Source organism: Cyanistes caeruleus, chromosome Z, assembly GCF_971803275.1.
Source record: "Cyanistes caeruleus chromosome Z, bCyaCae1.hap1.1, whole genome shotgun sequence".
In the NCBI taxonomy this organism is placed as follows: domain Eukaryota; kingdom Metazoa; phylum Chordata; class Aves; order Passeriformes; family Paridae; genus Cyanistes; species Cyanistes caeruleus.
The window spans coordinates 32,676,471-32,684,586 of NC_141732.1; the positions used below are offsets into that span (position 1 = coordinate 32,676,471).

The window sequence follows — 8,116 nt, forward strand, 5'->3', positions numbered from 1 at the left end:
GCAGCCTATGGAAGTACCTGTGTAGGAGAATTTCATAAATTACTGTCTCTTGTTGGTAGAAATCCACATTAGAGCAGGGAAATAGCATGAGAAGCAAGAAAAAAACAGATCCAATATGGAATGAACTGACAGCAACTCCTGGTCCCTGTCCCTCTGTAACACTGGTGGGGAGAAAGTAGAGAGATCACTAGTGAAGTTGTGCCTAGGAAGGTTAGAGAAAGGGGTTTTAAGATTTGGGTTTATTTCATATTTCTTATTTCTTATTATTTCTTCTATTCTTATTTCTTATCTCTTATTTGTCATTACCCTAATTACTAGTATTATTTGATTGACCATAAATGGATGTGTTTAAAAAAAACACTGGATATGGCACTTGGTGCCATGATCTAGTTGAGGTGCTGGGCATGGGTTAGACTCGATGATCTTGAAGGTCTCTTCCAACCTAGTTGTTCTGTGAATTCTGTGAATTCTGTGAACAAATTGAATTAATTTCCCAGGTTGAGTCTGTTTTGCCCATGATGGTAATTAGTGAGAGATCTCTCCTGTCCTTATCTCGACTCATAATCCCTTTTTTTTTTTTTCCACTTTCTATCTCTGATCCTGTCCTGTTGCTGAAAGATAAAATGGCGTTGGTGGGCAGTCTGTCAGGGTCAGCCAACAGCTGGACTATGCAGTGTGAGGGTGAGCACAGTCTTGTCTTAATTTCCATCAGTTGTCTGCTAGGACTTCCCCAATGTAATGTGAAGGAACCTCAGACTTCCTAGTCTGATTGGAAGGATTTTACCTAAACTTAACACAAGTTGACTACAAACTATAAACATTTGGGTTTGGGTTTTTTGGGGAGCTTTCTTGTGACCTAGTAGATAGCCACAGAAGTTATAAGTATACATGAAACTCAGTGCAAAATAGTTTTATATCATGTAATTTCAGCAATGTCAGTATATAGAAAAATAAATAGAAATACTGAAAGACATCCATTAAATCTGATGTAATGTCAAAGCAAATACCCTGGGCAGCAATATTTGGACGTAGGGTTACTGGAAGTGGGAAATTACTGACAGCTATCAAATCAGCCTGATATATGTTAGGCATATCTTGGACCTCAAGCATTAGGGAGTGATTTGCTGTAGAAGACATTTATCACAGCTTCTCTTGTTTAGAAGGTTTTAATTATTAAACTGACATCTGAATAGATTCTACTCCTTGGACACAAAGCATTTATAAATATCAGTGCTATGGACAAAATCTGACCGATACATTAATTTTTCATAAATATGTATACATGTATATATATGTATATATATGCATATGTGTGTATATATATGTGTGTATATATGTATATATATGTATGTGTATATATATGTGTGTATATATATGCATGTGTATGTATATATATGTATATATGTGTGTGTGCATATATATGTGTATATATATCTATGTGTATATATATGTATATATATGCATATGTGTATGTATATATATGTATATATGTGTGTGTGCATACATATGTGTATATATATGTGTGTGTGTGTGTTTATATATATATGTGTCGTGGTTTTAAACCAATAACTAAGAAAATTACTTATTTTTTGCTGTGAGATATGGATTAGAACAAGAGCAAAACAGGTATAAAACTTAAAAGGAAAAAAAAAAAAAAAGTTTATTGACAAACTACAATAATAAGAACACCAGAATAAACTTCCAGAAAAACCTTTTCATCCCCTATCTACCCACTATTCCCTTGTTCACATGACAACAGAGACAATAACTTTGGAACTTTGATGGTTAAAACAGTCCCAATTCTTGCTACAGTCTTTTCACCAGTCTTTGTAGGGAAACAGAAGTTTCTTCCTGTTAATTTATGGAGTTTCCCACAAGAAAACTATTTTTGTTATAGTTTTCCATTGCCCTGATGTCAGCTGCCCAGAGCTGCTGTTATCAGAGCCCACTCCTCCCATTTTCACATCACTCTGAAGTATGTATGGGCCATGAGTCTAGAGATAGCATTTTTAAGGATAAGTTATTCAAAAGCAAAAGTCTTCTTCATCTGTTTCTGTGAGCTTCACCAGAAAACAGTTTTCTCATTGCCTCTCAAGGCTTCAAATCTCCCAGCACTTCACTATACCATAATTACTCTACATTTTACTCAAATTTACACTTAGAACACTTTATTCCTCCCTACATACTGTATCGTGAATTAAAGGAGTTCTTTTCAGGACTTCATTGTCCATCTCCATAGTTTTAACAGAAAGATATTTCAGCTTAATTAAAGCATCTTCTTAATTCTTTACCTCTTCTGAAGCTTCTTTTCTTTCCTGTCACTGGTAGTTTATAAAGTCTCTTTTCATGTTGATCACTCTCTCTCTCTCTCTCTCTCTGGATAAAAAGATTAATCCGCAAGTCTCATCTGGGTAATGAAAGAGTTAAAATCTTGCCCAGGCTTTTGTAGGTGGTTCGGTGATCTCTGCCGAACAGGAGCTGGAGCCGTCTGCGATGGAAAGTTCTTCATAGCTGCTCTGGAGAGTGTGGCTGCCTCTGCTTGCTGCAGGTCCAGAGCCTCTCTCTTTCTTCACTGGGCAGTTTCTAGTGAATTAGTTACAGCAAAACCTGCAGCCGAGCCAGAGATCGGCTCGGCCCGGGCCCAAGGAAAACCTTCCCCAGGCCCCCCCCCATCTCCCGGCCGGGAGACGGGGCAGGCCCAGCCCCATCCCCGCCCGGCCGCATGGCCTGGGCAGGGACGGGAGGCCTGGAGCTCCGCCACCCTTCACAGCCAGGAAACAAAGAGAGCCCAGAGACCTCTGCTTTTACATTTTAAGGTAGGGTTCACAAGTTGATCCCACTTTTCAATGGCCTAAGCTGCTGTCAATTCCCAGCAATGACCGATAATTGGTCAGGAGAAAAGACTCCAAGCACTTCCTAGCAACTCCAACTCCCTTAAAGGTAAAGTAACCCCATGACAATATGTATGTTTGTATGTATGTATATGTGTAGGTCCTGGAAAGATATAAAAAATAAATAAAAAATACATAGCAATTTTTCTGTTTAATTTCATTATCTGTGTGAACTAGAAACATAACAATCTATGGATTTTAATTACAAATCACTAACATGTTTTTGCTTACTGCTGCCTATGTGCATACAGCTAAAAACCTTTGATTAAAATGATTTTATGGGTATTTTTGCAATTTACAATGAAAACCTTTCTCTGACAAATTCTGCTTCTGGGAAACTCAAGTACTGCCTGTTAACTTTCCCTCTCAGAGGGAGTTGTTATTTGATGTGCTGTAGTGCTTCTACATTTACTCCTGTGGTAAAATTCAAACAAACAAACAAACCAAAACCAAACAACAAAACCAAAAACCAAAACCCCAGTTCATTCAACAACAGCAACAAAAAAGATATTAAAAAAAAAAAAAAAAACAAAATAAAATAGTGAAGATTAGTCATACCACACATTACAGCAGATCAGCCCATTGTCCTTCCCCACATTCGTAGATGGTTTCAGGGTTGGAAATATGCTTATATAATTTCATATCAAGCAAACAGATTTGCTTCAGTTTCTCTGTGTTAAATGTGGTTGCATGTCATGCCCAGTGACTTTCATGTAAAAGGAAACCTAAGAGGCTTTACTCATATGTTTTCCAACACTCTACTAGTAGGTCTTCTGCTTCTCTTCCTTTTAGGGGAAGTTTCATTTAACTTGGAATTGTGTGAAACAGTTGGGTTAGAGACCACTCCCAGGGGATGAACCTTACTAAACCAGGGAAATCAGAAGCTGCCTTCTTTGCAGTACAACCATAGAAGGAGCAGGAGAAATTACACAAAGATTCTCTAGTAAATAACAGATCAAATAAAAAGAAGGCAATTATGTTCCCAAAGAGAAAGAATGAGTTTGATTAGTACAGGTTACAAGTAACAGTTTGAAAAGAGAGGATAAATAAGTTCTAAGTGGCATTTTTGTGTGGCAAGATAAGTAATTTTCTTATTCCTCTGTAAAATTCAGTTTATTTTCCTTAAAAAAGGAAGGTAGATGCCACATATTTTGTAAAGATTTTATTTCCTTTAGACACACCAAATACTTTTTTTATAAGAGAGGAATCATGAAAATTTTGAAGATGCTTTCTTGAAAGATATACATAATTTGTTGTGTAAGTACTGCTAAACTGGAAATAAAAGACCATGTGTTTATTCTCCGTTATTGTATCAACAGATGAATGAAGTTCTGTTTTGGGACATAGACATCGGAGCAACAGATATTACATGGTCAGGTTCACAACTGGTCTCACCAATTGAAACAGTGATTGAGACCAAATTGAGTTGGTCTCACCAGTGAAACAGTGATGTTACACTCTCTGTATCTCCAAAGGCTTGGAGGGGTTGAGTTTTGTATTTGTCCATTTTATTGTTGCTTTGGCTTTTTTGCTTGGTTGGTTGGTAGTGTTATTTTGTATTTTTTTGTTTGTTTGTTTTTATTTTTGTTTTTGGTGTTTTTTATAGAAAATTACATCTCTGTCTGTTAAGATGGGATTTGTTTTAAATGTTGTGCTGACTGTTGCGTTATCCTGGCTAAGGCCTTTTCTGGTCCTCACTCCATCCCACCAGTGAGCAGGCTAGGGCACAAATGTGGAAGGTCAGCTGACCCCAACAGTCTAAAGGGGTACCCTGTACATTATGGCATCATACTCAGTCATAAAATCCTGGGGAAGAGCAAGTATGTCAGGACTGTTACTGCTAGGGACCAGTTAGCTGGCAGTGAGAAATTAAAGGGCTTTTTTTTCTCACCTTTTTCCCCCCTTAGTTTTGTTTTTTAATGTGGGGTTATTTTGGATTTGGGTTGGTTTTGGTGTTTTTTTGTTGGATATTCTGGTTTGGGGTTTTTCTTTTTGTTGTTGTGTGGTAGTGTATTTTTATTATCAGACTGTTTTTATCGAAACCCAAGGGTTTTCTTATTTTTAGTTTACAGGTTCTCTCCACCACAGTCGAACCACAGTTGATTGACACAACAGGGGAATTCAGTGTCCATCCACTACTGAGAGAGACTGAGTTGGGGTAGGATTGAGGTCCAGCGAACAAAGATCTCAGAAGAAGAGTTGGTGAAACAGTGAATAAATAGTGAAGTTTCTTTTGAATTCACTAATAATTAGCAGATATAAATTTTATGATTTTATGAAACAGTTCATTGCTATTCTGTCGTATCTCACAAAAGACATGGTGTAGTAATCCTTTTCCTTACAAGAAAGTAGATTACTTTCTCCTCTACTTAATTAGATTAAAGGAAAAGAACAATTTATCAATCAAAACTGCCCAGTGAAAAAGGTTATTGTCTTACCAGGGAGACTTGACCTATAGCCATATTTTTAATGGAATAAGAGCCACAGCACTTTCTAGTCAGCTCTTGATTTAAAATAACATTGTTTTCTTTTGGCCTTAAATCTAAGCTAAACTTCCTTGCTTACAGGCACATCAGATCAGTTCTGAAGGTTCAGCTTCAACTATTTTGTTCCTTTGTTTAAAATTCTTTTGCCTGTAAATCTCCTTCATGAAAATCTTGTAACTATGTACAAATTATCTGGAGCTCTATATTTTATGGGAAGGATTGCTGCTGTAGCTCTAACACCTTTGGTTTTGAACATCCCTTCCCTTGTCAGGTGGCTGTGTGCCTGCAGTGTAGCAGATCAATTGATTGTATCATTCTTTGGGCAAAAGAATACAAGGCTTTTAATGTTGGTCCTAACTCACCTTTCAAAATCTTCTTCCCCTGGGTTTTTGCGCTAACTTATTAATAACCAGTATAAAAGTGTCCATTTGTCTTTTTTCTTTTAATTAAGAAATAAATGTCAGTTATTGGACATTTGAGTGCCACATATATAGAAAGCCATGGATACATTATGATCCCAAGAGGTTTGTTTCTAATAAATCCTTTTCTTCTCTTCCTCATAAATGAGATCTTTTGAGACAAGGTCTATTGATCATGCCAACAGATGGTCCTATTTCAGCAAGATTGATCAATTCGTTTTGAAGATCTGAGGTCATGAACAGTTTAAGATCCTTTTCAAATGAATTGTTACAATGAACTAGCTGACAAAGGTGAGATGTGGCTAGCACATCCTAGTCAATACATCTGGACAAAAAATTCCCACATGGCAAACTGTGCGAAAGGAAACAACTGCTCAGACACTTGCAGTTCTGTAACTTTCCAAGTTGTGGAAACATCTGCCTCATGGGAGCATCCACCCTATGGACACCTGTGACCTGAGCAGTATGAAGGTGCTGCTCTCAGAAGTATGACTCCTCCCAGCACTGAGATGCCCAGGGTGAAGAAGGATCATTGAGAAGTCACTGGATCCACAGGTGCTGACTTGGTATTTCTCTTTATTCCCTACCCCACCTCCTCTTTTCTACTTCCTTCAATTCTCTACCTCACATTTACTGTTGAATAAAATCTGTATTATTGACTTCAACAGATGGTTTCATATATATTTCTTATCTTAATTCATGCAGACACACACCTTAGTAATCAGATAACACAAGGCTCTGTCTAAAAGATGTTATTCATATCTGAATGTTGTTAATTCAAAATAAAAGTGAAAAGTGCTGTACTTTAGGCATTTGTGAAATAATTTGAGAATAAATTATTTAGAACATGGATGTAAAGTACACTTGGGATCTCTGTAAGGCAAGGGTTAGGCAGTACAGTATCTGCATTAGACAGATCTGCATTAGACCTGGTACTTTTTGAATAAATATTATGTTCATTTAAATTTTCTGTCTCTAGTTTTATTTTAGGCTAAGGTGAAGAGGAGGGTCAATAAAGGTGGAAAAATGCTGCCAAATATAATTTAAGAGGTCAAAGAATCTAATTATTTAGATAACTACCTCATGGCCACAGACAGCAAGAGGGTAAATCCAACAATGAGCTAATTAGTTATCTCCACTTGTAGAATTAAGATAATGCCAAGTAGCATGGAAGAGGTGCCAGGTGCATGTACAAAGTGCCAGGATGGATTCTAAATGAATATGAGTGAGAATCAGCAAAATTTATTAGCTAAGATTGTTCTATTACTCTGAGGGTGTAACACTCATGCATTTTAACTGGATTCATGCATAAACCACGCCCTTTTCTACACATAAAGAATAACTTTCAGCTTTGATTTTATATCTGCTTAATTTGAACACTATTAAACTCATAATTTCTAAAATAACACTGTTCAAAACCCTGGTAGTTTATGTAGAACTATGATTTTTCTCCAAGAGAAAAAATTGTTGACTGCTTACATTTTCCTTTGATATTACTCTTGAATATGCATGTGGATAAATACATCTTTGTAGTAGATGAGGCATCTTTCTTTGTTACTAAAATTAAAATGAATTAACATCTTAATAAAAATAAAAAGGAAAAAAATAATTTTATCTAGGTAAAAATTTTGAAAACAGTATCAATAAAAAATTATCAAAATAGCTTTAAAAACTCTTTAAGTAATGTAAACATCACCGCACTTCACATGTCGTTCTAAAGCATAGAACATTGCATCAAAAGGAAACAAAAAAGTAAAATAGACCAGACTCCATCAAGAAAGGAACCTTGAACTAATAAGGAGGCAGGACAAGGACTCTTCATCACCTCAAAGGTTTTTCTAATTTTTTTTTAAAGCTCATGATGCTGATTTTCTTAGATAGTATCTGGAGCAAAGCCAACAGGAAAAGGTTGCTCGTAGCAGTTAAAATATATTTTTTTAAAAATAACTAAAAAACTTATGTTCTCCAATTCTTGGTCAGGGAGGGATTTGAAAATGTGTGTTCATCAAATGGTCTTTGCCCTTGGCATCTTGACAGAGTGCAGTTTGGGGTCATGGGGTAGCTTTACCTTTAAGACAGCTTGGAGGGAGAGGAAGTTGAAGCTGCTGGTGGCTGATGGGAGTTTTTCCCTCCTGACCAATTATCGGTCATTTTCAAGAACTGACAGCAGATCTGACCATTAAAAAGTGAATTCAACTTGTAAACACCCCCTTAAGAAGTACAGACAGAATTCTCTTGCTCTTTTTGAGTTTCCGGCTTCGGACAAGGTAGCAAGGCTCTGTCTCGGCCTCCTCCCCCCCTCTCCAGGCCTACAAGGCCG

At 36.8% G+C, this 8,116-nt stretch overlaps 1 long non-coding RNA gene across 1 annotated transcript; it reads left to right on the top strand.

Moving 5' to 3' along the window:
* The first annotated feature begins 2,525 nt into the window (after nucleotides 1-2,525).
* LOC147648323 (uncharacterized) lies at nucleotides 2,526-6,761 on the top strand. The gene is made up of 2 exons (XR_015280412.1): nucleotides 2,526-2,816; nucleotides 4,957-6,761. It is a non-coding gene; the product is annotated as an uncharacterized LOC147648323 (long non-coding RNA).
* Nucleotides 6,762-8,116: the final 1,355 nt, after the last annotated feature.